The following is a 6,698-nucleotide window of genomic DNA, read 5'->3' on the forward strand; positions in this document are numbered from 1 at the left end:
CGTCATTCGTCGTTCAGTCGTCGGCCAGGATGGATGTTCCGCGTCGGAGGTCTTCAGGATCCTGCCGCTCCGCTCCGGATAGATGACCATAGAAGATCCCGCTTGGATGAAGACTTCAATCGGATGGAAGACCTCTTCTGCCCCGCTTGGATGAAGACTTCAGCCGGATCATGGACCTCTTCAGCCCCCCGCTTGGGCTTGGATCAGGACATCGGAGGAGCTCTTCTGGACAGATCGGTGAACCCGGTGAGGTGAAGACAAGGTAGGAAGATCTTCAGGGGCTTAGTGTTAGGTTTATTTAAGGGGGGTTTGGGTTAGATTAGGGGTATGTGGGTGGTGGGTTGTAATGTTGGGAGGCTTGGGTATTGTATGTTTTTTTTTACAGGCAAAAGAGCTGAACTTCTTGGGGCATGCCCCGCAAAGGGCCCTGTTCAGGGCTGGTAAGGTAAAAGAGCTTTGAACTTTAGTAATTTAGAATAGGGTAGGGCATTTTTTTATTTTGGGGGGCTTTGTTATTTTATTAGGGGGCTTAGAGTAGGTGTAATTAGTTTAAAATTGTTGTAATATTTTTCTTATGTTTGTAAATATTTTTTTATTTTTTGTAACTTAGTTCTTTTTTATTTTTTGTACTTTAGCAAGTTTATTTAATCGTATTTATTTGTAGGAATTGTATTTAATTAATTTATTGATAGTGTAGTGTTAGGTTAATTGTAGGTAGTTTATTTAATTAATTTATTGATAGTGTAGTGTTAGGTTTAATTGTAACTTAGGTTAGGATTTATTTTACAGGTAATTTTGTAATTATTTTAACTATTTTAGCTATTAAATAGTTCTTAACTATTTAATAGCTATTGTACCTGATTAAAATAAATACAAAGTTACCTGTAAAATAAATATTAATCCTAAAATAGCTATAATATAATTATAATTTATATTGTAGCTATATTAGGATTTATTTTACAGGTAAGTATTTAGCTTTAAATAGGAATAATTTATTTAATAAGAGTTAATTAATTTCGTTAGATTTAAATTATATTTAACTTAGGGGGGGTGTTAGTGTTAGGGTTAGACTTAGCTTTAGGGGTTAATACATTTATTAGAATAGCGGTGAGCTCCAGTCAGCAGATTAGGGGTTAATGTTTGAAGTTAGGTGTCGGCGATGTTAGGGAGGGCAGATTAGGGGTTAATACTATTTATTATAGGGTTAGTGAGGCGGATTAGGGGTTAATAACTTTATAATAATAGCGGTGCGGTCCGCTCGGCAGATTAGGGGTTAATAAGTGTAGGCAGGTGGAGGCGACGTTGAGGGGGGCAGATTAGGGGTTAATAAATATAATATAGGGGTCGGCGGTGTTAGGGGCAGCAGATTAGGGGTACATAAGTATAACGTAGGTGGCGGCGCTTTGCGGTCGGCAGATTAGGGGTTAATTATTGTAGGTAGCTGGCTGCGACGTTGTGGGGGGCAGGTTAGGGGTTAATAAATATAATATAGGGGTCGGCGGTGTTAGGGGCAGCAGATTAGGGGTACATAAGTATAACGTAGGTGGCGGTCGGCAGATTAGGGGTTAAAAAAATGTAATCGAGTGTCGGCGATGTGGGGGGACCTCGGTTTAGGGGTACATAGGTAGTTTATGGGTGTTAGTGTACTTTAGAGTACAGTAGTTAAGAGCTTTATAAACCGGCGTTAGCCCAGAAAGCTCTTAACTACTGACTTTTTTCCTGCGGCTGGAGTTTTGTCGTTAGAGTTCTAACGCTCACTTCAGAAACGACTCTAAATACCGGAGTTAGAAAAATCCCATTGAAAAGATAGGATACGCAATTTACGTAAGGGGATCTGCGGTATGGAAAAGTCGCGGCTGAAAAGTGAGCGTTAGACCCTATTTTGAGTGACTCCAAATACCGGAGGTAGCCTAAAACCAGCGTTAGGGGCCTCTAACGCTGGTTTTCACGGCTAACGCCAAACTCCAAATCTAGGCCTAGGTTTCTATGTTGACCAAAGTATTCAGAGCTTCTCAAATGAGTGATATAAATTCTCTCCACAAAACAATAAAGATTTGGATTTGTGGTGTTCAAAACTACCCAAAGTTCTTGTGAGGGGTTGCATATGGGTCTTCCCAGGATAATATAGGGGTCTTTCTACAGAAGCTAAAGGGTCTGCTTGGTAAAAATAGACCAATGCTGTGTACTACAGGCCAGATTACAAGCGGTGCAGTATTTCCCCCCCCCCCACAATCGTGAAAACTCAGTTTGTGTTAAGCTTTTTGCACTAGTCGGGTTGGAGTCGTATTACAAGTTAAAAAAAAAAACGTATTTTGTGCTAGCATTAATTAGCATTAGCGCAAAAAAACTAACTTAAAGGGACACTGAACCCAAATTTTTTATTTCGTGATTTAGATAGAGCAGGCAAGTTTAAGCAACTTTCTAATTTTCTCCTATTATCAAATTTTCTTCATTCTCTTGCTATCTTTATTTGAAAAGCAAGAATATAAGTTTAGAAGCCGGCCCATTTTTGGTTCATAACCTTGGTTGTCCTTGCTGATTTGATAGCACCAATAAACAAGTGCTGTCCAGGGTCTGAACCAAAAATTGGCTGGCTCTTTAGCTTAGATGCCTTCTTTTTCAAATAAAGATAGCAAGAGGATGAAGAAAAATTGATAATATGAGTAAATTAGAAAGTTGCTTAAAATTGCTGCTCTATCTGAATCATGAAAGAAAAAATTTGGGTTTAGTGTCCCTTTAATTCTCCGCGTGCGCATGCATGTATTCATAGCAATCACTTGAGAAAAAAAGCTGGGGAAAAAAGTAACACCCGAGATCTCGCAAACTCCATCACATTTCCTATGAGAGCCTGTCTCTCTGCATATATCGGCCGCAGTTCCTTTATGTGTTTGTGTGTTTTTTAGTCTCTTTTTTGTTCAGCTGTGTGTGTGAAAATTATACTATGAAAAATCCTTATCATGAGTTCTGTCTGCATGTGTGCCAGTCTGTATGTCTGCATGTGTGTCAGTCTGTCTGCATGCATGTGCACCAGTCTGTCTGCATGCATGTGCGCCAGTCTGTCTGCATGCATGTGCGTCAGTCTGTCTGCATGTGCGCCAGCCTGTCTGTCTGCATGTGCGCCAGTCTGTCTGTCTGCATGTGCGTCAGTCTGTTTGTCTGCATGTGCACCAGTCTGTCTGTCTGCATGTGTGTCAGTCTGTCTGCATGTGTGTCAGTCTGTCTGCATGTGTGTCAGTCTGTCAACATGCTTGCCAGTCTGTCTGCATGCGTACCAGTCTTTCTATAGGGATGTGTATCAAGCTGTCAGTCTGCACGTGCGTCAGTCTGTCTGTATTCATGTGTGTCAGTCTGTCTGCATGTGTGCCAGTCTGTCTGTCTGCACATGTGTGTCAGTCTGTCTGTCTGCACATGTGTGTCAGTCTGTCTGCACGTGTGTCAATCTCTTTGCATGTGTGCCATTCTGTCTGTATGCATGTGTGTCAGTCTGTCTGCATGTGTGTCAGTCTGTCTGCCTGCATGTGTGTCAGTCTGTCTGTCTGCCTGCATGTGTGTCAGTCTGTCTTTATGCATGTGTGCCAGTCTGTCTGTCTGCATGTGTGTCAGTCTGTCGGCATGTGTGCCAGTCTGTCTGTCGGCATGTGTGTCAGTCTTTCTGTAGGCATGTGTGTCAGTCTTTCTGTAGGCATGTGTGTCAGTCTGTCTGTAGGCATGTGTGTCAAGCTGTCTGTCTGCATGTGTGTCAGTCTTTCTGTAGGCATGTGTGTCAGTCTGTCTGTAGGCATGTGTGTCAGTCTGTCTGTAGGCATGTGTGTCAAGCTGTCTGTCTGCATGTGTGTCAGTCTGTCGGCATGTGTGTCAGTCTGTCTGCATGTGTGTCAGTCTGTCTTTATGCATGTGTGTCAGTCTGTCTTTATGCATGTATGCCAGTCTGTCTTTAGGCATGTGTGTCAGTCTGTCCGTATGCATGTGTGTCAGTCTGTCTGTCTGCATGTGTATCAGTCTGTCTGTCTGCATGTGTGTCAGTCTGTCTGTCTGCATGTGTATCAGTCTGTCTGTCTGCATGTATGCCAGTCTGTCTTTATGCATGTGTGCCAGTCTGTCTTTATGCATGTGTGCCAGTCTGTCTTTATGCATGTGTACCAGTCTGTCTGTCGCGCATGTGTGCTACTCTGTCTGCATGTGTGCCAGTCTGTCTGTCTGCATGTGTGTCAGTCTGTCGGCATGTGTGTCAGTCTTTCTGTAGGCATGTGTGTCAGTCTGTCTGTAGACATGTGTGTCAAGCTGTCTGTCTGCATGTGTGTCAAGCTGTCTTTATGCATGTGTGTCAGTCTGTCTTTATGAATGTGTGCCAGTTTGTCTGTAGGCATTTTTGTCAGTCTGTCTGTCTGCATGTGTGTCAGTCTGTCTGTCTGCATGTTTGTCAGTCTGTCTGCATGTGTGTCAGTCTGTCTGTCTGCACGTGTCAATCTGTTTGTCTGTCTGCATGTGTGCCTGTCTGTCTGTCTGCATGTGTGCCAGTCTGTCTTTATGCATGTGTGCCAGTCTGTCTGTCGCGCATGTGTGCCAGTCTGTCTGTCGCGCATGTGTGCTACTCTATCTGTCTGCATGTGTACCAGTCTGTCTGTCTGCATGTGTGTCAGTCTGTCGGCATGTGTGTCAGTCTTTCTGTAGGCATGTGTGTCAGTCTGTCTGTAGACATGTGTGTCAAGCTGTCTTTATGCATGTGTGTCAGTCTGTCTGTAGGCATGTGTGTCAGTCTGTCTGTCTGCATGTGTGTCAGTCTGTCTGTCTGCATGTTTGTCAGTCTGTCTGCATGTGTGTCAGTCTGTCTGCACGTGTCAATCTGTTTGTCTGCATCTGTGTCTGTCTGTCTGTCTGTCTGTCTGTTTGCATGTGTGTCAGTCAGTCTGTATGCATGTGTGGGACGCAGTTCCTATCAGTGCCCGTTTCTCTGCATATTTAGGCCGCAGTTCCTTTATGTGTTTCCATGTGTTTTGAGTCTCTTTTTTGTTGAGATGTTTATGTGTGTATGAAACATCCTTATGAAGAGGTCTGAATGTAATGAAACTGTTAACGGCTGTCAGCGTCAAGGAAAATAAATCTGAGGATTTCAGTTATTGATTGAAAAATATACACAAAAAAGGACAATATTTGAAAAGGGAGAAGTTTGACAGAACTGGGAGAATATACTTTTTTGGAGTCAAACACAATAATGAAAGGGGAAAAAAGACAGACAGAGAGGTATTTATGTTGTTAGCAATCAGCCACAACAATGAGAGGGAAAAAGGAGACTGAATCCGATTCCCAAATACTCAGAGGCCCCTTTAATCTGTCAGATATAATAATGAGGAAGGAAGAAAGGAGACTGCAAAACATTTAAATTCAATAACAGGAGGGGAAGAAAATACACAGACATGGAGGTTAGGGTTGCCCCCTCGACCTTATTTTACTGGACACTTATGAGTTACACATGCTGCAGGGTAAGCAGGGAGGAACATGTATTGTGCCTCTGGACATCACATAAATAGTGCTGCTAAAAAGCACAATACATGTTCCTCCCGGTCCCACCCTGCAGCATGTGTAACTCATAAGTGTCCAGGAAAACATGGCTGAGGTGGCAAACCTAATGGGGGTCTTTGTTAATTTGGGATTAGGCACAATAACTAGAGGGGGAGAGGAAAATAACATATTGGGGGTCTCTGTGTATGCAGTAATTAATAACTAGAGGGGGCGAGGAGACTGACATATTGGGGGTCTCTGTGTATACAGTAATTAATAATTAGAGGGGAGAGGAGACTGACATATTGGGGGTCTCTGTGTATGCAGTAATTAATAATTAGAGGGGAGAGGAGACTGACATATTGGGGGTCTCTGTGTATGCAGTAATTAATAATTAGAGGGGAGAGGAGACTGACATATTGGGGGTCTCTCTGTATGCAGTAATTAATAATTAGAGGGAGAGAGGAGAATAACATATTGGGGGTTTCTCTGTATGCAGTAATTAATAATTAGAGGGGGAGAGGAGACTAACATATTGGGGGTCTCTGTGTATGCTGTAATTAATAATTAGAGAGGGAGAGGAGAATAACATATTGGGGGTCTCTGTGTATGCTGTAATTAATAATTAGAGGGGAGAGGAGACTGACATATTGGGGGTCTCTGTTTATGCAGTAATTAATAATTAGAGGGGGAGAGGAGACTGACATATTGGGGGTCTCTGTGTCTGCAGTAATTAATAATTAGAGGGGAGAGGAGACTGACATATTGGGTTCTCTGTGTATGCAGTAATTAATAATTAGAGGGGGAGATTAGACTGACATATTGGGCGTCTCTGTGTATGCAGTAATTAATAATTAGAGGGGAGAGGAAACTGACATATTGGGGGTCTCTGTGTATGCAGTAATTAATAATTAGAGGGGGAGAGGAGACTGACATATTGGGGGTCTCTGTGTATGCAGTAATTAATAATTAGAGGGGGAGAGGAGACTGACATATTGGTGGTCTCTGTGTATGTAGTAATTAATAATTAGAGGGGGAGAGGAGACTGACATATTGGGGGTCTCTGTGTATTTGGGGAACAGATATACTGTATTAATTAGACAAGAAGAGCAGATTTACAGACCTGGGGTCTCTATATATTTGTTTGCTGGACGCATTTGTTAAGTAACAGAAGTTGTATGGAGGGTCTTACCGGGTTA

The sequence above is a fragment of the Bombina bombina genome, chromosome 7 (assembly GCF_027579735.1).
Source record: "Bombina bombina isolate aBomBom1 chromosome 7, aBomBom1.pri, whole genome shotgun sequence".
In the NCBI taxonomy this organism is placed as follows: domain Eukaryota; kingdom Metazoa; phylum Chordata; class Amphibia; order Anura; family Bombinatoridae; genus Bombina; species Bombina bombina.